At 40.4% G+C, this 23,728-nt stretch overlaps 1 pseudogene; it reads right to left on the bottom strand.

Annotated features, from left to right (window-relative positions):
• Positions 1-13,089: 13,089 nt before the first annotated feature.
• Positions 13,090-19,184, bottom strand: LOC122700452 (annotated as a pseudogene).
• Positions 19,185-23,728: the final 4,544 nt, after the last annotated feature.

The following is a 23,728-nucleotide window of genomic DNA, read 5'->3' as shown; positions in this document are numbered from 1 at the left end:
AGAAGAACTAAAGAGCTTCTTGATGAAAGTGAAAGAGGAGAGTGAAAAAGTTGGCTTAGAGCTCAACATTCAGAAAACTAAGATCATGGCATCTGGTCGCATCACTTCATGGCAAATAGATGGGGAAACAGTGGAAACAGTGGCTGACTTTATTTTTGGGGGCTCCAAAATCACTGCAGATGGTGGTTGCAGCCATGAAATTAAAAGAGGCTTACTCCTTGGAAGGAATGTTATGACCAACGTAGACAGCATATTAAAAAGCAGAGACATTACTTTGCCAACAAAGGTCCCTCTAGCAAGGCTATGGTTTTTCCAGTAGTCATGTATGGATGTGAGAGTTGGACCATAAAGAAGGCTGAGCACAGAAGAATTGATACTTTTGAACTGTGGTGTTGGAGAAGACTCTTGCGAGTCCCTTGGACTGCAAGGAGATCCAACCAGTCCATCCTAAAGAAGATCAGTCCTGGGTGTTCATTGGAAGGACTAAATTGATGCTGAAACTCCAATACTTCGGCCACCTGATGCGAAGACCTGACTCATTGTAAAAGACCCTGATGCTGGGAAAGATTGAGGGCAGGAGGAGAAGGGGATGACCGAGGTTGAGATGGTTGGATTGCATTACTGACTCAATGGACATGGTTTGGATGGACTCCTGGAGTTGGAGATGGACAGGGAGCCCTAGTGTGCTGCGGTTCATGGGATCGCAAAGAGTTGGACACGACTGAGCGACTGAACTGAACTGAAAATGCAATAATATATGATTTTATGTATTTAATTTATATATTAAATAAATATTTAATTTGCATTATATATTTCCTATTTGTTTTATTACTTATATCAATATTCTCAAATAACCTGGAAGAAGGTATGGCAATCCACTCCAGTATTCTTGCCTGGAGAATCCCAAGGACAGAGGAACTTGGCATGTTACAGTCCATGGAGTTGCAAAGAGACATGACTGAAGTGACTTAACACACACACATCCTCAAATAATCCTGCAAATATTCTTGTATCTTTCTCAGTGTCATACAATGAGAATTCATATATATTATTTGAGTGGTGATTAATTATTCAATTTCTAACAATTGGTGTATATTCATGTTTACCCATGTTAACTTCCTGTACTTGTTGAAACAAAAAAATCATTTTTTATGAACTTACTACCTGGTGATAATTTCTTAATATGGGCACATTGCATTTTCATCTTTTATATGTAATATTTTCAACCTTAGATTTCAACGCTGGACTGAAAAACATGACTGTTCATAGAAAACTCAGTAATCCATAATGATAGTGTTTATATAGTTCATGTAAATTACTGCCTCATTCCCATAATTCACAGGTAGACTCACTAAACCAAAAGAGAATGAATCAGTTCTCTGACCTTCATTTCACATCCTGGACCAATAAAGCAGGTTAGAAATGAAACACTTACTAGCTACAGTGGAGGGGATGACAATAGGTACATTTGTCATGGTTTTAGTCCTGGATCTTCCCTAAAACCTAGATCACAGTTTTAATCCTGGATTTTTCACCCCCTGTATGTGGAGTGTGTGTAAATCTCTCCACCTCTCTGTGCTTCTGTTCCTTCTTGGAAAAAAAGAGTCTAACATCCACCTCTGAAATATATGTCACAGCCAAGACTCGTTTGGAACTTATACATATTTGGTCATTTAATAAAGAATTTAAAGCATTGTTAAGATAATGTGTTTAGTAATGAAATGCAATACCAGATTTAATGATGTTTTCTGGTTTATATGGCAAAGAGATCAAAGCCTTTCCTGTCTCAGAGCATCAGAGCACGGAATGAAATGAAATATAAAATGTGTCTCAGTCCATGCAATTAGATGTACCATGTTCTTCTTTTCTGACTCTTTTTTTTCTCCATATTTATGAAAATTTCTGCAATGGTTTTTCAATCACTGAATCTGCAGATGCTATTAAATGGAAGATATTAGGTCTCATTGAGAGTCCATGATATACACACATGCAAGCACTATTTTATCTTATCTCTGGTTCTATGGGAAATTCTGGAAAGGATGAAACATAGCAGGACCCTGTGGTCCTTCCCTCCATATCCCCTGTTTGCCTTTTGTCTGTGAAAAAACTTTAGTCAAAGAATAAATTTAATCAGACAAATGAGAACATGCAGAAACAAGGAGAAACAGTCAAAGGAGACCAAATAATAATACTGTTCATTAAGCGTAGTCAGGAACCTTTAGTTCTTCCTCAAGGAGGAGAATATAGACAATATTCTGAGCCATATCCTGTGAGCTGTCTTATAGATACTGAAACCCTCACCAGGTGGAGAAGTTAACTACCTGATGACCAGACTGGAGCCGTGACAAAGAAATGGAAAAAAACCGACCCTGGAACTGAAGATGAACTGTATTTAAAACAACAAAGATGATGCAGGTCAGGCCACCGATGACCAATTTGAAGATGACTGTCAGAGCTGACTCTACTGTTTCTTCATGTGGCCCCTTCCCTCAGCTTATAAAAGCTCTTCCCTACTGACTTTCAGTGAGGGGGAATTGGCCTTTGGACAGATGCCACCACCCACCAGTTGCCCACATTTAAAGTAAAGCAAACTTTCCTTTCCACCAACCTGGCCTGTTTATGACTTTTGAGCAGTGAGCAGCCAGACTCTACCTTTCAGTTACAAGTCCACGATGTGGAAGTCATATTGCCTACCTTTTTTTTCTATCAAAATTGGAAGAATTTGTTCAATATTTAATTATTTTTTAAAATCTTGGTGTCTCCTCTGTAACAACAAAGTATAGGGTCTGGGGATATAGAAATAAATGAGCTACAGTCATTTCACATATTTGTTGCATAGAAAGCATCCATTATTTCTTTTTTCTTTTCCTTTTTAACAAATAATCTTGGAAGGAATCCTTAAATACTTTTATTTAAGAGAGCATGGGTGGTTCTTGGAAATTTGTATTTTAAAAAGCAATGAGTGTAATTAATATTTTGTTTTGTTTTTCACCTTGTTGCCCAAATTGTTTTATTTATTTTTCCCCCCAAATTATTTTTATTAGGCTAATCACTTTACAATATTGTAGTGTTTTTTGCCATACATTGACATGAATCAGCCATGGATTTACATGTGTTCCCCATCCTGAACCCCCCTCCCACCTCCCTCCCCGTTCCATCCCTCTGGGTCATCCCAGTGCACCAGCCCCGAGCACTTGTCTCATACATCCAACCTGGACTGGCGATCTGTTTCACACTTGATAATATACATGTTTTGATGCTGTTCTCTCAGATCATCCCACCCTCGCCTTCTCCCATAGAGTCCAAAAGTCTATTCTATACATCCGTGTCTCTTTTTCGGTCTTGCATACAGGGTTATCATTATCATCTTTCTAAATTCCACATATATGTGTAATTATACTGTATTGGTGTTTTTCTTTCTGGCTTAATTCACTCTGTATAATGGGCTCCAGTTTCATCCACTTCATTAGAACTGATTCAAATGAATTCTTTTTAATGGCTGAGTAATATTTCATTGTGTATATGTACCACAGCTTTCTTATCCATTCATCTGCTGGTGGGCATCTAGGTTGCTTCCATGTCCTGGCTATTATAAACAGTGCTTCGATGAACATTGGGGTGCACGTGTCTCTTTCAGATCTGGTTTCCTCGGTGTGTATGCCCAGGAGTGGGATTGCTGGGTCATATGGCAGTTCTATTTCCAGTTTTTTAAGGAATCTCCACACTGTTCTCCATAGCGGCTGTACTAGTTTGCATTCCCACCAACAGTGTAAGAGGATTCCCTTTTTTCCACACCCTCTCCAGCATTTATAGAAAGCATTCATTATTTCTTTAGTTCTACTTCAGTGGCATTGTATCAACAAGGAATCAACACATTTGATAATCCTACATCTCAGAGATACAATGAAATTGCCCCATAATATGCTAAGAATAAGGGGGAGCACACAGGATTCAAAAACAAGTTGTCAGTCTCTGAATCACCCCAGACTAATTACAGAGTTTCTAGAAGATTTAAGCAAAGGTGAAAAAGTGAAAGTGTTAGTCGCTCAGTTGTGTCCATCTGTAGCCTCTGTCCATGGAGTTCTCCAGGCAAGGAAACAGGAGTGGATTGCCATTTCCTTCTCCAGGGGATCTTCCAAACCCAGGGACTGAACCCAGGTCTCCTGCACTGAAGGCAGATTCTTTACCGTCTGAGCCACCAGGGAAGCCAAAGGTACCAAGGTCTAATCAGAGACACGTCTGAGGTATATTTATTAATGTTTTCATTTTCCTGAGTACAAATGAACAACAAGACTCTGACTTTATATTTCCTTTTGTGATTGAGTAGGTGGATTATAAGTGTGGATAAGGAAGTAAGCAGTTAAAATCCAGGAGCAGGATAAGCAGAGAGATCTGCCTTGAAGTGTCTGGGTTCCTTCTCTCTATGAATTTGCCTGTAATCTTAGCCACCCATCCTTCCTATGAGAGATGCAGCAAGTGCAGCCTTTGTGTTCTCCAAAAAATTCCAAAGGGAAGGGCATGGTAAGCAGGGAGTCTCTGCCACGACTGCTCAGTCATGTCACTCTGGGTTTGCAGGGGGAAGGCTGTCCAGGTGCCCTGTGTCTGGAGTCAGTCTGCCCAGATTGACAGGTTTCAAATCTGGCTCCAACCCTATCTAACTCATGAGCTGGTAGAAAGTGACAGAAAATGCTGCGAGCCTTTCCTCTTCTTAAAGTGCTAATGAGGGCTTTCTTCATGGTCCAGTGGTTAAGAATCCACCTGCCAATGCAGGGGACATGGGTTTCATCTCTGTTCCAGGATCCCACATGCCCTGGGGCAAGTAAGCCTGTCTGTCACAACTACTGAGTCCTTTTTCCTAGAGCCCATGCTTCACAAGAAGAGAAACCATGAGAAGCCTGAGCACTGCAACTAGAGAAAGCCTGTGTGCAGCAACAAAGACACAGGACAGCCCAAAGGGGAAAAAAAAGTATTAATGATGTGTCTACACTTAAAATTTGCAAGTGGTTATGCAAATGAACTCCATCACCTCAACTTTGTTCGCAGTGGTGCTTCCTGAGGCCCACTTGACTTCATTCCAGTTGAGCTATTTCAAATCCTAAAAGATGATGCTGTGAAAGTGCTGCACTCAGTATGCCAGCAAATTTGGAAAACTCAGCAGTGGCCACAGGGCTAGAAAAGGTCAGATTTCATTGTAATCCCAAAGAAAGGCGATACCAAAGAATGCTCAAGCTACCACACAGTTGCACTCATCTCACACACTAGCAAAGTAATGCTCAAAATTCTCCAGGCCAGGATTCAAAAGTATATGAACCATGAACTTCCAGATGCTCAAGCTGTATTTAGAAAAGACAGAGGAACCAGAGATCAAATTGCCAACATCTGTTGGATCATAGAAAAAGCAAGAGAGTTCCAGAAAAACATCTACTTCTGCTTTATTGACTGTGTCAAAGCCCATGACTGTGTGGATCACAATAAACTGTGGGAAATTCTTCAAGAGATGGGAATACTGGACCACCTGACCTGCCTCCTGAGAAATCCGTATGCAGGTCAAGAAGCAACAGTTAGAACTGGATGTGGAACAACAGACTAGTTCTAAATTGGGAAAGGGCTATGTCAAGGCTGCATATTGTCACCCTGCTTATTTAACTTATATGCAGAGTACATCATGAGAAACGCTGGGCTGGAGGAAGCACAAACTGGAATCAAAATTGCTGGGAGAAATATCAATAACCTCAGATATGCAGATGATACCACCCTTATGGCAGAAAGTGAGGAACTAAAGAGCCTCTTGATGAAAGTGAAAGAGGGGAGTGAAAAAGTAGACTTAAAACTCAACAATCAGAAAACTAAGATCATGGCATCCGTTTCCATCACTTCATGACAAATAGATGGGAAAACAGTGACAGATTTTATTTTTGGGGGCTCCAAAATCCTTGCAGATGGTGATTGCAGCCATGAAATTAAAAGACCCTCGCTCCTTGGAAGAAAAGTTATGATCAACCTAGACAGCTTATTAAAAAATAGAGATATTACTTTGCCAACAAAGGTCCGTCTAGTCAAAGCTATGGTCTTTTCAGTAGTCATGTATGGATGTGAGAGTTGGACCATAAAGAAAGCTGAGTGCCAAGGAATTGGTGCTTTTGAACTGTGGTGTTGGAGAAGACTCTTGAGAGTCCCTTGGACTGCAAGGAGATTCAACCAGTCCGTCCTAGAGGAGATCAGTCCTGAATATTCATTGGAAGGACTGATGCTGAAGCTGAAACTCCAATACTTTGGCAACCTGATGTGAAGAGCTGACTCATTTGAAAAGACCCGGATGCTGGGAAAGATTGAAGGTGGGAGGAGACAGGGATGACAGAGGATGAGATGGTTGAATGACATCGCTGACTCGATTGACATAAGTCTGAGCCAACTCCAGGAGTTGGTTATGGACAAGGAAGCCTGGTGTGCTGCAGTCAATGGGGTCACAAAGAGTTGGACATGACTGAGTGACTGAACTGAACTGAATGCAAATGAAATCAAACAACATACATAAAACACAGACCTCAGTGCCTGGCACTAGGGATGACCTCAGAAACAGTACATGATGTTATGGCTAATGTCATTCTCCTTATCACACTCATCACTGCTTTCACGATAATTAGAAGTGCCCATGGGAATTTTACAGAGACCCATATGCTGCTGCAATTGGAGAAATGCCAGCCAGAACCAGAACCAATGAAGGTGGACATAGCCCTGTGAACGAGAGTTCTCACAACCTAACCAGAACCAAGAACTTAAACTTCATAGGGCTGTGATCCCAAATCTTGTATATCGGTGCCATCTCATCTTTTCTTCTCTACTATCATGTTTTTTCCTCCTGAACAGGAATTATTGCTCCCAGTGAGCCCTCCTTCAATCACAGTCTCCCCCTCAACACTTACTGGGCTGGGCTGCATCTCTGCTGGAACACGACCAAGGAGCACAGATTCAGCCCCTCTCCTGCCTGGTGTATGATGAAGTCTCAGGGTTCCTTTTCAGGATGGGCAGGAAGACAGATTCAGCTGGGGGACTTCCAGTGGTGATGATCCCAAATGGAGGAGACACATGTATAGAACCACACACTTAGAACTGGCAAACTAATGTGTAGATGGCACCAGCTAATTATTTAAAATGGTATGACATACGACTTAATGCACAAAGGGCATAATTAGCCAATTGGTCCATGTTGTCCCAATCTCTGGAGACTTGTTAATATTAATGGAAAAGGGGGGGAAAAAAGAGAGAAAAGTGAATATTCTTAGGAGTGTCTGGGACCCTCTCTCCTCAGCTGGAAGTCCACTTCTACTTCTTCCTTCCAACCTGCAGGATTTTAACATAAAATTCAGAATTGTTTTTTTTTTTTTTTCAATTTAACCACTTAATGTGAAATTTTGATATCTGTAAATCCATTGTATTTCATGTGAAATCTATGCAGCATTAGGTCTACAATAAGTATTTTATATTTTTCATTTTCTTAGTTATTATTTGTCTCTAAGGATAACTTGGGGCTTCCCTTGTAGCTCAGTCAGTAAAGAATCTGCCTGCAATGAAGGAGACCCAGGTTTAATTCCTGGGTAAGGAAGATCTCCTGTAGAAGGAAATGGCAACCTACTCCAGTATTCTTGCTTGGAGAATCTCACGGACAGAGGAGCCTGACAGGCTACAGTCCATGGGGTTACAAGAGTCGGACATGACTTAGCAACTAAACCACCACCAAGATAGCTTATTTTCTTTTTCTTAGCCTTTGCTTTGGTTGGCATTTTATAGGATGGAGTTTTACATATTTTTATTATTTGCTTATTTGAATATGTCATCAGCTCTAGTTTTTACTCTAATAGAATACATTGGCATATTAGAAAGCTGCTGATTTTTTATTTTATTTTATTTATTTATTTCAATTGGAGGCTAATTACTTTACAATATTGTAGTGGTTTTGCCATACATTGACATGAATCCACCACAGGTGTACATGTGTTCCCCATCCTGCACCCCCTCCCACCTCCCTCCCCATCCCATCCCTCTGGGTCATCCCAGTGCACCAGCCCCGAGCACCCTGTCTCATGCATTGAGCCTGGACTGGTGATTCATTTCACATATGATAATATATATGTTTCAATGCCATTCTCCTAAATCATCCCACCCTCACCCTCTCCCACAGAGTCCAAAAGACTGTCCTATATATCTGTGTCTCTTTTGCTGTCTCACTTACAGAGTTATTGTTACCATCTTTCTAAATACCATATATATGCGTTAGTAAACTGTACTGGTGTTTTTCTTTCTGGCTTACTTCACTCTGTGTAATAGGCTCTAGTTTCATCCACCTCATTAGAACTGATTCAAATGAATTCTTTTTAATAGCTGAGTAATATTCCATTGTGTTTATGTAGCACAGCTTTCTTATCCATTCATCTGCTGATGGACATCTAGGTTGCTTCCATGTCCTGGCTATTGTAAAGAGTGCTGCAATGAACATTGGGGTACACGTGTTTCTTTCAATTCTGGTTTCCTCTGTGTGTATTCTCAGTAGTGGGATTGCTGGGTCAAATAGCAGTTCTATTTCCAGATTTTTAAGGAATCTCCACACTGTTCTCCATAGTGGCTGTACTAGTTTGCATTCCCACCAACAGTGTAAGAGTGTTCCCTTTTCTCCACACCCTCTCCAGCATTTATTGCTTGTAGACTTTTGGATAGCAGCCATCCTGACTGGAGTGAGATGGTATCTCATTGTGGTTTTGATTTCCATTTCTCTGATAATGAGTGATGTTGAGCATCTTTTCATATGTTTGTTAGCCATCTGTTTGTATGTCTTCTTTGGAGAAAGGTCTGTTCAGTTCTTTGGCCCATTTTTTGAGTCGTTTATTTTTCTGGACTTGAGCTGTAGGAGTTGCTTGTATATTTTTGAGATTAAGTGTCAGTTGCTTTGTTTGCCAGTATTTTCTCCCATTCTGAAGGCTGTCTTTCACCTTGCTTATAGTTTCCTTTGTTGTGCAAAAGCTTTTAAGTTTCATTAGGTCCCATTTGTTTATTTTTGCTTTTATTTCCAATATTCCAGGAGGTGGGTCATAGAGGATCCTGCTGTGATTTATGTTGGAGAGTGTTTTGCCTATATTTTCCTCTAAGAATTTTATAGTTTCTTGTCTTACATTTAGATCTTTAATCCATTTTGAGTTTATTTTTGTGTATGGTGTTAGAAAGTGTTCTATTTTCATCCTTTTACAAGTGGTTGATCAGTTTTCCCAGCACCACTCGCTAAAGAGATTGTCTTTTCTCCATTGTATATTCTTGCCTCCTTTGTTGAAGATAAGGTGTCCATAGGTGCATGGATTTATCTCTGGGCTTTCTATTTTGTTCCATTGATCTGTGTTTCTGTCTTTGGGCCAGAACCATACTGTCTTGATGACTTTGGCTTTGTAGTAGAGCCTGAAGCCAGGCAGGTTGATTCCTCCACTTTCATTCTTCTTTCTCAAGATTGCTTTGGTATGATTATCTCAGTAGATGCAGAGAAAGCCTTTGACAAAATTCAACATCCATTTATGATAAAAACCCTCCAGAAAGCAGGAATAGAAGGAACATATCTCAACATAATAAAAGCTATATATGACAAACCCACAGCAAACATTATCCTCAATGGTGAAAATTTGAAAGCGTTTCCCCTAAAGTCAGGAACAAGACAAGGGTGCTCACTCTCACCACTACTATTCAACATAGTTTTGGAAGTTTTGGCCACAGCAATCAGAGCAGAAAAAGAAGTAAAAGGAATCCAGATAGGAAAAGAAGAAGTAAAACTCTCACAGTTTGCAGATGACATGATCCTCTACATAGAAAACCCTAAATACTCTAGCAGAAAATTACTAGAGCTAATCAATGAATATAGTAAAGTTGCAGGATATAAAACCAACACACAGAAATCCTTTGCATTCCTATACACTAAGAATGAGAAAACAGAAAGGGAAATCAAAGAAACAATTCCATTCACCATTGCAACAAAAAGAATAAAATACTTAGGACTATATCTACATAAAGAAACAAAAGACCTATATATAGAAAACTATAAAACACTGGTGAAAGAAATCAAAGAGGACACAAATAGCTGGAGAAAGATACCATGTTCCTGTATTGGAAGATTCAATATAGTGAAAATGAGTATACTACCCAAGGCAATCTATAGATTCAATGCAATCCCTATCAAGGTACTAACGGTATTTTTCAAAGAACTGAAACCAATAATTTCACAATTTGTATGGAAATGCAAAAAACCTCAAATAGCCAAAGTAATCTTGAGAAAAAAGAATGGAACTGGAGGAATCAACCTGCCTGACTTTAGGCTCTACTACAAAGCCACAGTCATCAAGACAGTATGGTACTGGCCCAAAGATAGAAACATAGATCAATGGAACAAAATAGAAAGCCAGAGATAAACCCACGTACTTATGGACACCTTATCTTCGACAAAGGAGGCAAGAATATACAATGGAGAAAAGACAATCTCTTTAGCGAGTGGTGCTGGGAAAACTGGTCAACCACTTGTAAAAGAATGAAACTAAAACACTTTCTAACACCATACACAAAAATAAACTCAAAATAGATTAAAGATGTAAATGTGCGACCAGAAACTATGAAATATCTAGAGGAAAACATAGGCAAAACACTCCCCAACATAAATCACAGCAGAATCCTCTATGACCCATCTCTCAGAATAAGGGAAATAAAAGCAAAAATAAACAAATGGGACCTAATTAAACTTAAAACCTTTTGTGCAATGAATAAAACCATAAGCAAGGTGAAAAGACGGCCTTCAGAATGGGAGAAAATAATAGCAAATGAAATAATGGACAAAGAATTAATCTCCAAAATACACAAGCAGCTCCTGCAGCTCAATTCCAGAAAAATAAATGACCCAATCAAAAAGTGGGCCAAAGAGCTAAAAAGACATTTCTTCAAAGAAGACATACAGATAGCTAACAAACACATGAAAGAGATGCTCAACATCACTGATTATCAGAGAAATGCAAGTCAAAACCACAATGAAGTACCACTACAAGCCAGTCACAATGGCTGCTATCAAAAAGTCTACAAGCAATAAATGCTGGAGAGGGTGTGGAGAAAAGGAAACCCTCTTACACGGCTGGTGGGAATACAAACTAGTACAGCCACTATGGAGAACAGTGTGGAGATTCCTTAAAAAACTGGAAATTGAACTGCCATATGACCCAGCAATCCCACTGCTGGGCATACACACCGAGGAAACCACAATTGAAAGAGTACGTGTAACTACCCCCAATGTTCATTGCAGCACTCTTTACAATAGCCAGGACATGGAAGCAACCTAGATGTCCATCAGCAGACAAATGGATAAGAAAACTCTGGTACTTATACACAATGGAATATTGCTCAGCTATTAAAAAGAATACATTTGAATCAGTTCTAATGAGGTGGATGAAACTGGATCCTATTAAACAGAGCAAAGTAACTCATAAAGAAAAACACCAATGCATTATATTAACGCATATATATGGAGTTTAGAAAGATGGTAACCATGATCCTATATGCGAGACAACAAAAGAGACACAGATGTAAAGAACAGACTATTGGGCTCTGTGGGAGAAGGCGAGGATTTGAGATGATTTGAGAGAATAGCATTGAATTATGTATATTGTCATATGTGAAATAGATCACCAGTCCAAGTTCGATGCATGAGATAGAGTACTCAGGGCTGGTGCACTGGGATGACCCAGAAGGATGGGATGGGGAGGGAGGTGGGAGGGGGGGTTCAAGATGGGGAACACATGTATACCCATGGCTGATTCACTTCAATGTATGACAAAATACACTACAATATTATAAATAATTAACCTCAAATTAAAAGAAATAAATTAAACAACAAAGTTATAACAAATGTTAGAATTTTTAAATTTCCTGCAGGTCTTCAGATTTCTATGCCATTAAATAACATTTGCACGTATTCATCTCATTTTCTCAGTAACATAGCCCCCAACTAATTTTGCTGGAAAAAATGAGCTTTTCGGGGGAAATATGTTGCTCAAGGTCTGAGAGATTATTTGTTAAAAGAATTTTTGTTCTAAAATGAAGTCTTCATATTAACCAAGAATCCTTTATTTCTTCATCATCCAACCTCTCTTTGGTTGGCTCAGCTACCCACCCAAGCACATCAGCCACCTTGAATTCTGATTACTGTGCGAAATCAATTCGGGTCCAAGGCATACAGATCATTTTGGAACCAAAGATCTGAGATCAGAAGTCCTCAACCTTGGCTACACACTTGATACATCTGAGTACTTTAAAAATCCTCATGCTCAGGGCACTTGCTTAGTCACTCAGTCATGTCCAATTCTTTGTGACCCCATGGACTGTAGCCTGCCAGGCTCCTCTGTCCATGGGGATTCTCCAGGCAAGAATACTGGAGTGGGTTGCTGTGTGCTGCTCCAGGGGATCTTCCTAACCCAGGGATTGAACCCAAGTCTCCCACATTACAGGCAGATTCTTTACCACCTGAGCCACCTGGGAAGCCCTGCATAGGACACACCCAAGTCTAACCCAAATCTAATATCAGAGTGTCTGATAGTCAGACCCAGTCATCACTGTTGTTAAGTTTCCAGATGATTTCAATAAAAGCCAAGGTTGAGAAGCAGTGATGTGTATCCCCACAAATAGCATGTGTAAATAAATAGACTTGAAACATGAGAAAATTGTGTGGAAAGTACATAAGAGCTTGCAAAAGGATGTAAATTTAAATATACACATAAAGAGCTTTTCATCTTTCCAGGATCCTTGGAACACCACTGATAAACTGTAGAATTTCCATAGATATACTAATATTCAATCACCAATCACACAGTTATTAAGATGGACAAAGAATCCTAGGACACTCTCCTAGTCCCACTGAGAAAATATGAAAAGAAGGAATACTCAGTTGTTTAGCAGGAGAGGCATCAAGGCCATAAGAGCTACAAAAATTAGGAGATGAGAGAGGTAGGATTTCAGGTCTACATGTTTAGTTTTGCTGCATTTTCTGACCTGCCCCCTAAATGGTTGGCACAGGGACCAAGGTTAGATTGCTTTGCTGAGGAACCTGCATAAGGCCCTTTTGATGTCTCTGTTCATCAAGATGTAGATGGAGTGGTCCAGCATGGGGGTGACCACAGTGTACATCACAGAGGCTGCTGCATCCTTCCTGGGAGATTGTGAGATGGCTGAACTGAGGTACACACAAAGACCTATTCCATAAAATAAGCAAACAACTGCCAGGGGAGAGTCACAGATGGAGAAGGCTTTACAATTGCCACCTAATGATGGAACTCTCAGAATGGAGAAAAGAATTTTATAGTAAGAGAAAAAGATTCCTAAGATAGGGATAAAACAAAAAAAATTTGCCAACAAAATATGTGAGTATATTGTTGGTGAAAGTGTCAGAACAGGCAAGGTTGAGCAGGTAAGAAGGATCACAGAAGAAATTAGGAATTTCCACATCCTTGAAGCAGGTAAATTGTAACGGAACCAAACTCTGCACCTGGGAGTTCAACAAGGCCAATAGAAAAAGACACCAAAATGAAGAAACAACAGAGGCATGGGTTCAAGATGACCATACAATGCAGTGGGTGACAGATGGCCACAAACCTGTCGCAGACCGTCACATACCTCCAAAGAAGATAAAAGTAGACATCTGTGTCAGGCAGCCCACCTAGATGACTCTGCTGTGAGATTGGATGTTCACAATAATCTTGGGGACCGTGGTGGAAACTAAACCAACATAAGGCAAGGACAGGTTGGAGAGGAAGAAGTACATGGGTATGTGGAGGTGGGGGTCAGAGGTGATGGCCAGAATGGTGAGCATGTTCCCCAGCACAGTGAACAGGTACATGGACAGGAAGAAGATAAAAAGCAAAGGCTGCAGTTCTAGGTCATCTGAGAGACTCAGGAAGAAGAATTCTGAGACACTTGTTAGATTTGGGGCTCTGTGTAGATTGGACACCTTTTAAAAAGAAAAGAAGTTTGAGAAAAAGGACATAAGTCAATGAGCATGCAGTCCATGTCCATATTTGGAATCAATCAAGTCATTTCTGAGGTCACACACCCCAGGATATTAGCAGTATTTCTCAGTGTGACAAATCTATCAGCTTAGAATGGTTCCCTCCTTTTTTCCTGTTTCTTCATGTCTTTATATCCATACTCGTTTCACAGAAATTGGAACCTATGACCAATTCCTGTTGACATATTGCAGAAACCAACACAATATTGTAAAGCAATTATCCTCCAATTAAGCATAAATAAATTAAAAAAAAAGAAATTGGATTGAAGGGTAAAAGAGGTGCAAGAATATATATACATCTATGATTTCAGTGAAATACAGTCTACTCTTTAGAAAGAATCTTGAATGAGACATCAGTTTTCTCTTTAAGAAAAAATTAGAAGATGGCGGAGGAATAGGACGGGGAGACCACTTTCTCCCCCACAAATTCATCGAAAGATCATTTGAACGCTGAGCAAACTCCACAAAACAACTTCTGATCGCTAGCAGAGGACATCGGGTACCCAGAAAAGCAGCCCATTGTCTTCGAAAAGAGGCGGGACAAAATATAAAAGATAAAAAGAGAGACAAAAGAGTTAGGATGGAAATCCGTCCCTGGAAGGGAGTCTTAATAGAGGAAGTTTTCAAACACCAGGAAACCCTTTCATCGGTGGGTCTGGGGGAAGTTTTCAAATCTTGGAGGGTAACCTAACTGGGAGGAAAAATAAATAAAATCCACAGATTACATGCCTAAAAGCAACTCCCAGCAGAAAAGTACCCCAGATGCTTGCAGATGCTGAACGGAGAGGAGCGGGCGGCATTGCTTAGGGTAAGGACCGGACCTGAATGCTCAGAGGGCAATCGGAGGGAGCTAATGTGAGACAGCAACTTAAACTGTGAGATAGCAAGAGAGAGAGAGAGAGAATTAACCTGGGAAAAGCCCTAACTGAAGGCACTGCCGGCAGGCCGTTTGCAGAACAAAGGAAGGACTGAGCAATTCCAGAGAAGAGCTAGCAGGCTGCTGACTGGCCCATCCCCCTCTGGAGGCAGGGGGTGGAGGGAGGGGAAGGGGGGGAGGGGAAAGGGGCAAACATAGTCCCAGAGACGGCATCCCCTACCAATCTGCAAACAGGCTTCCAGTTTCTAACCAAAGACTTCCTGAGATTCTGGATGGTTGACATCCACTTGGGAGGGTCGCAGCCAGAGATCAGCTCCCCAGAACAGACACAAGGTGCACCGGACTGGCGCGCCTGGAAACTGAGGCTGGGACTGCGGAGGGAAGAAGTTGCGCTGCACATGGGGAGAGTGCACTCCTCAAGCTCCTGATTCCCTGAGCTGATCTGACCCGGGAAGGCACAAAACGCAGGCCCAACCGAGTATACACACACACATAATATATTCGTGAAATCTGTCTTCTGATAATTTCACAGTACCTGCACCAAACTTTTCATCTTGTATAGGAGGACTTTTTCAACCTTAGACTTCAAATCTGGATTGCAAAACACGACGATTCACATGATATCTTATTAGTTCCACTATGGCCTCATCTTCATAAGTCACAGGTTAACTCTGAACCAAAAGAGAATCCCTTATGAATCCCTTGTTCTACCTTCATTTAACATCTGGGACCAAAGTAGCTTAGAGAAGAAACACTTATTAGCTACAGTGGAGTTGGCTGAGAGTTGGTCCGGAAATAAGAAAATCCAGGGTTGAGTCCTGGATATTTCACCCCTTGTACGTGGAGTGTATACAAATCTCTGCACCTCTCTGTTTCTTCCTGGAAGAAAAAAACAGTCTAAATTGCACCTCTAGTTGTTAAGAGAAGTTGGGAACTTCCCAAGTCATTTGTTGTGAAGGATTTCAATCATTTTGAAATAGCGTGCTTAGTAATGAAGCGCAGTCCCCCAAATTTAATGAAATTTCTTGTGTTATATGGCAGAGAGAGCAAAGACTTTCCTGTGTCATGACTCTGCAGCATAGAGTGACATGAACTCCCAAAATGGGTCCCAGTCCATAGAATAAAGTTATCCTCCCCTTCTTTTCTGACCCTATTTCCCTCATATTTTTGAAAATCTCTGCAGAGATGTTTCAATTATTGAATGCTGCAAGTGCTTTTCAGTAAAAAGTAATAGGCCCCAGAGAAAGTTCATGACATACACACAAATAATCACATCGTTTCTTGTCTCTGGTCCTATGGGACAATCTGAAAAATGAAAACACTGGCAGGCACCATCCACTGTTTGGAAGCCATAAGCTCACGCTTTGTTTCTATTAAAAATGGAAGGATTTATTTAGTATTGAACTGGTGTTTTTTTTTTTTTTTTTAAATTCTTGTTGCTTCCTCTGTGACATCAAGGTATAGGCTCTGGAGAAGCAGAAATGAATGAGCCTGTCATTTCTTTACATCTATGAAAAAGATACATACATAAACAAGAATGAAATATCCTGCCAAGAATCTAAGAAAAATATAACATCAGATCACCAGATATTTAAGTCAAATGAAGTGAAAAGTAGACTTATCATTAAGAATATCTAAAATTTATTGTGCCGTTTCATTGTGCATCCTTCACACACTTACTACATAGAGGGCATCTATTATTCATTTGGTCCTTATTCACAGAGAGGTTGTATCAACAAGTAATAAATTCAGTGGGCAATCCTAAGTTCATGTATACTAAGAACTTGTCCCCACATAAGTGGAACAAACAGGATTCAAAATGAAGTTGTCAGAGTCCCTCACAGAAAATCTCACTGTATCCAGACATTTTGAGGACTTCCTAGGTGGCGCTAGTGGTAAAGAACCCATCTGCCAATGCAGGAGACATCCCTTATGTCTGGTTTGATGCTTGGGTAGGGATGCTGGTTTGATCCTTGGGTAGGGAGGATCCTCTAGAGGAGGGCATGGCAACCCACTCCAGTATTCTTGCCTGAAGAATCCCATGAACAGAGGAACCTGGCAGGTTATCGTATGGACCTCGCAGGTCCATAGAATTGCAGACAGTCAGACACGAGTGAGCTGACAGCATGCACACATGCAGACATTCTGATATTTTTAAGCAAAAGTGCAGGATCTAATCACAGGTACGTATGAAGTACCTTTTAAAAACTGTTTTCAATTTCCTAGGTAAGAATGAACTCTGAGACTCTGAATTTATGTTTTGTGATTGAGTAGGCTGATTATAAGCATGAAGGAGAAAGTGGACAGTGAACATAACGTCCAAGAGCAGGATCAACAGGGAGTCTCCCTGAATTTCCTGTGTCCCTCTTCTTTAAGATGTTGCTTGTGATCTCGCCAACCCATCTTATAGTAGATGCAGCCAGTGCTGCCTACGGCCCTCCTCTGTGTCCTCCGGAAAACTCTAAAGGGAGGGGCACAGTGACCAGTGAGTCTGCCAGGACTGACAGGGAGGTGACAGGACTCTGGGTTTGCAGGAGGAGGACTGCCCTTGGGTCCTGTGTCTGGAGTCAGTCTGCCCAGACTGACGGGCTTCAGTGCTTTCTAACTCATGATCAGGTATAAATTACATAAAATTCTGTATGCATTTACTCTTATTAAAATAATGATATCTGTGCACTTATTATCAGGAGACTAAGGAGAAACATATGAAATAAAGCAAGAAACAAAACACATACTTTTGAGCCTGGCACTTAGGAAACCCTCAATTACAAGACATTATGGTTAATGTTGGGCTTCCCATGGACTGCTAGTGGTAAAAGACCTGCCTGCCAATGCAGGAGACATAAGAGACATGGGTTCAATCCCTGGGTAAGGAAGATCCACTGGAGGAGGGTGTGGCAACCCACTTGAGTATTCTCACCTGGAGAACCCCATGGGCAGAGGAGTCTGGTGGGCTACAGTCCATAGGGTTGCACAGAGTCAGACACAACTGAAGTGACTTAGCAGGTGGTTAATGTCATCCACCTCATCATCACTGTTTTCAGAATTCTTTAAAGTTCTGAGGGGGAAGTGTACAGAGACCCATTCACTGCTGTGGTCGGGGAGATGCCAGTCACAGCCAGAACCAGTGACGGTGGAAGTAGAACTCTGAGTGAGAGTTCTCACACCCCAACCAGGAATAAGAATATAAGCTATAAGTCTCTGAACCAAAATTTGTACACTGATACTCTCCCATATGACTGTTTCAGCTGTCATGTTTGTCTTGTTGAGGAAGAAAAACATCTTGCTCCCAAACTCTCTTCATCCATCTCTGTCTCCCTCAGTACTTACTGGGCTGGGTGGGATCTCTGCTAGTCCATAACCAAGGAGCACAGACTCCCTGTTTCTCTCCTTCTTGGTGTGTGATGAAGTCTCAGGGACCTTCCTCAGGATGGGCTAGGAAGACAGACTCAGGCTGGACCTTTGCAAGTTCTTACAAAGGATGGAGACATAGGTGTGGATTCACAATATTAGAACAGGCAAACTAATGAGCAGGAGTCATCGTGTATTTACAATGATATTAACTTAGGGTTCAGTGCTGAAAGCTCATCATTAGCCAGTTGGTCTCTGTTGTCCCAATCGCTGGATACCTGTTAATATTAACAGAACAGGGAAAGGAGAAAAGTGAATATTCTGGAAAGAGTCTATGTCCCTCTTCTCCTCAGGAGGAAATTCTCCTGTTCTTTTGCTTATTAGTTCTAACTAGCTGGACCTTAATATAAAATTTAGACTTCCGTCCTCAACTTGACCACTCAATGTGTGGTTTGATAGCTGCAAATCCATTGTACCAATCATGACATCTATGAAGGATCAGTTCTATACAAAGGATGTGATACACTTTCCATTTTTACAGTTAATATTTGTAAGGATAGTTTTTCTCCTAATTTGAAGGAATCTTCAGTACTAAACTTTTTCTCTGAATGAATTGCATTGGCATATTAGAAAAATATTGATATTTATTATTTAATAATTTATACTTTAATTAAATACTTCAATGGGGTCTCCCAGAAGGTTTCAATCAAGGTGCCATCCAGGGCTGCAGGTATCTCAAGACTGGATCAGCATGTGTCCACTTTCAAGCACACTCATGAGGCTATTGGAAGGACTCACCTGTTCACACAATATTGTCCAGAGAATTCCTTCAGTTCCTTGACACATGGCCTCCTGGCAGGGCAGCTGGGTTTTATCCATGTGAGCCATCAAGGATGCAAAAAAGAGGAACCAGGAAGAGGGCCAGTTTACTTTACTCTGTTCCCAGAAGTGACATCCCAACATTTTTCCACATTCTCATCATGGTAATCTAGTCACTACATACATCTTGACTCAGGGTGAAGTAAATACACAGAACAATGAACACCAAGATCTGGGATCACTGAGAACATTTCAGATCCTGCCCCCTCCTGCCCCGCCCCCCCCCCCACAACCCACGCTACAGTCCTCATCATCTATATGTGATACTTTGTGCTCCATGCAATTCAAGTCTCAGATCCTGTCCTTTTACTTTCCAGCATATCCCCAAATTCATCCTACCACCTCAGTAAAACTTCTCTGGACACAAACTACCATTTGAATCGAACCTCCACCACTGGGTACTTCTGCAGACCCCACTCTACTGCTTCAGGTCATGCAGTCTCAAGCAGACTCCTGATTTCTGATACACCAGGAGAGCCCCTCCATCACTTCAGGACAACCTGCAGCCATTCCATGGCAAAATGTAACAAATGTTCCAAGTATTCTGATTTCTTCTAATTAGAGAGCAATCAACTCACTTCAGAATATATTCTCTTTAGATTCCCTTGTGGTCTCAGCTCTTGAAGACTCTAATAAATAAAATGTAGTTGGGCTTACCTTGTTGTTTTCCCTACTGCATAAAGTGTGATGTAGGTGGAAACTGGAATGATGTAAACTTCTGTATCCCACCCACACAGCCTTCCTGACTTAGAGAACTTTTTGCTGAGTAATATGGAGATTGGTTTGTCGTTGAGTGATATGAACAAAACTTTAGCTTATACCCAAGTCAAATTGGATGTGGAGGGAAGAATGTCATTTACCTCTGTGTGGCTAAGTGTCAGAGGGTGTTTTTAGGAGAAAGCACATGGCAGATATTTACAGGCACATATGAAAGGGAGAGACTGTGTGTTGAAGCACTTAAAGGAATTAGTCCAGGGCAAAAATGCATTACTAAACTGGAATTATTTCAGAGTGAACAGAAGGAGTAAGGTACTAGGGTCAGTGACAAACACGATTTCCAGGACATGGAATATGAAAACCAGTGGTAGTTGTTTGTACAGTAAAATATTTTGGTAAATATGTCACAATATATATATGTATCAAAACATCCTATTGTACATCTTGAAAGTGAAAGTGTTAGTTGCTCAATCATGTCCGAATCTTTGTAACCCATAGACTGTATCACATCAGGCTCCTCTGTCCATGGAATTTTCCAGGCAAGAACACTGGAGTGAGTTGCCATTCCCTTCTACAGGGGATCTTCCTGATCCAGGAATTGAACCCCAGGTCTCCTGAATTGTAGTCAGATTCTTTACAGTTTGAACCCTTATACAATATTATGTCAATGATATCACAATAAAGCTATAAAAAGCTTATTCTCTATTTTTGTTGGAAAACACATGCATCTGCCTCCAGAAGAATGTCTATTGTTGTGTTCACACTGTTCCAGAAGAATTAATGGAATGGGATAATCTCCAGAATGAGGACAATGAAATGGATCAGTCACAAAAAGCTGTCCTATATGGCAGGATGAAGTCTAAGTTATTCCATTTTCTAGTCATTTGGGAACATCTTTAAACAAAATAATTTTCACATTAAAAAAAATCATTTTATTTAACCCAATTTTTTTTTTCTTTTGGACTTTCAATTTTGTGCTGTGGTATAGCCGATGTGACAGTTTTGAGAGAGCTAATTCCTAGGCAGGTTGATAAGAAGTCCAGGGGTCCCCAAGGAGAGAGAGATCTTGAATTCTCAAAGAGGAGGAAAGATTACTGATAAAGGATGGTTACAGTCCACAAATGGATGATTACTAATTCCTGAAAATGCTCAATGGAAAAGTTTTCCAAAGCCTTAGAATTAGCTAATTATGTAACTCAGCTCTCAGCTTTTCAACAGGCATTAATGGAAATCCAGGAGGTGAATCCTGACCCTGCCTCTGAGTCAAGCAAGCCTCTGTTTGAGCCAGGAACCGAGGTCCTGATAAAAACATTGGATCTGGGGGCCAATCTCTTGAGCCCCTCTGGGAAGGCCCTTACCAGGTTATTCTCTCTTCTCCCACAGCTGTCAAAGTGCCAGGAATTGATTCATGGGTGCATCACACTTGAGTTAAGAGGTGGCACTCTGACCAGAACTAAGTGACCTCATTTTATGTCTTTACTTTCTATGCTCCGACTTTGTAGTTTTCAGATGGGCCTGATAATCTATGTGTGCTTACTTCTGCTGACTCCAAAGGTCCTGAGTCTGCCATTTGACCCTCAAGACAATGCCTTCCTGTCCTGGGCTCACTCCTACACTGCTTTCCACAATCAGTCTAACTGCTGGGTCTGCGGAGCACTCCCCTCCTCATCAAGTGGAAGACTTCCCATGGTGGGTTTCTGTACTTCAAGGAAAGGACTTTCAACTCTGTGATGACATCTAACAATCTTAAGATGGATTGATGTAACTTTGGACATAATGGGACTTTTAATTTCGATTTTAACTTGGTTTAATGACTATTTTGCCTTACATCTGTAACTATATAATAAGATTTGTTTCTAACAGTCTGAAAGCTTTTAAGTTACAAATGGTTGTCCAAACTCCTACAAGTGCCACAGCCTCCTCCACTATTACTTGGGGCTCCTGGGTCAGAGACACTCAATATGAGGGTTAGGAGAATATGTTGCCTCAGCAATTTAGGGACCATGCCCCTAAACATCAGGAAGTAGTTATGGAACGAAAATGACACTCCTTTCCCTTGGCAACATAATTCTCCTAAAAGAAAAGGGGGGAATGAGAGAGTCAATTCCTAGGCAGGTTGATAAGAAGTCTGGGGGTCTCCAAGGAGAGAGGGATCTGGATTAATTCTCAAGGAGGAGGAAAGGACAAACTTTTTTTTTTTTCTTTCCCTCTACATTCCTTAGGATTATATAACAATAGTATATCCTGCTTGAGAACAGTCTCTGGAAAAAACCTTCTGGCTAATCCTGTTATCTTAAAAATGTAAATTATGGGAGTGGGTCTAGTAAGGTCTTTACAACCTCCAGACATTCTTTTGCTTCACTGTAATAACTAATTAAAAGTATATAAATTCCATTGCTAATACTAGTGAGGGGGCACTTTTTCTGCCCTCTTCTGATGTCTATGTCAGAAGCTTTCTCTATCTCTTTTATACTTTAATAAAACTCTATTACACAAAAGCTCTGAGCGATCAAGTCTCTGGCCCTGGATTGAATTCTTCTCGAGAGGCCAAGAATCCCAGCATCTTTCATGGTTCAGCAACAACCTTTCAGTTTCAGGTGAATAGTGAAGGGACTCAGCCATGCAAATACATGTACTATTCTCCCTCAAACTCCCCTCTCATCCAGGCTCCAACATGACATTGAGCATAGTTCCATGTAGGTCCTAGTTGGTTATCCTTTTTAAATATAGCAGTAATTTCACCCAATTTCGTCTTGTAAGTGTATTTACTCTCATCTTGCCAATGGTGTACATCATGGAAAGGCATTTCATGAATGTTGTAGAAAGTTTAATACTCAAATGTGTATATTCTATTATAATATACTCAAATTGAAAAATTCACATGTTCACTTATCTTTAGAAATTTTAAGGTGGTGCAGTCTGAAAGCAACAGCTAGAAAATTTTACAGAACACACTTGAAATTGAACTGTATACACACAAAAGCAACCTTTCTTTGTCCTTTTCCAAGGTTTCTTGCCTATCATTTGGCTGGGATGAATGGAGAATAAATATAATATTTTAGGACATATATTTAATATGATATTTTAAAAGTACTAGTAATTTTAATGGGTTATATCTTTTACCACTGAATAATATGAATTCATCTTCTGTTACATGGATTCCCTTCTTTACTAAGATACTACTACATTTCTTATCAATTCAGTCGATAACAGTTTATCCTTGGTTGGAAAATGCAAAGCAAATTAATCTAGTTATGGAAAGCTTTCGGAACACTAAGATAACTACCACAAAAATGACGTGTGACATCTCTAAGAAGTATTGGAAACCCATCTTGTAGAAAAGAAAAGGAGCCCAAAGACTAAGTTATCCTGACTAAAGACAGGGAAGCATGGTGAAGTCCTAACCAGGATACCACTGCTCAAAGGAAACACTCCCCTTTCTGACCATATGGTCCTTTGCAATCCTACAGTAACGTAAAAGAAGATACATTTGTTGTGATGACCTGGGTGATTTAATAACCTTTAGGCATCATTAGAGCCATGTGTAATTGGAAAAATAACATCATCACCTATTTTCCAGTTGGTTACCCATGACTAAGACATATTCTGGATAACCACACTTCTTACCTGTGCATGTTTTATAATCATGTAACTGAAGGCACCATACAATGTATTTTTATAGCCCATGCTACAGTATCAGTAAAAGTTCAGTCAAAAAAACAATAGAAACCAAATAGCTGCTTACAGAGGAACATTTAATATAGAGAATTGGTTAAAAACTTGTTGAAAGACTGAAAGACAAGCAAGAAAAAACTGGTACCATAGTGATCATAACT

The sequence above is a fragment of the Cervus elaphus genome, chromosome 9, assembly GCF_910594005.1.
Source record: "Cervus elaphus chromosome 9, mCerEla1.1, whole genome shotgun sequence".
Taxonomy (NCBI): domain Eukaryota; kingdom Metazoa; phylum Chordata; class Mammalia; order Artiodactyla; family Cervidae; genus Cervus; species Cervus elaphus.
This window is presented reverse-complemented; position numbering and strand designations above follow the sequence as displayed.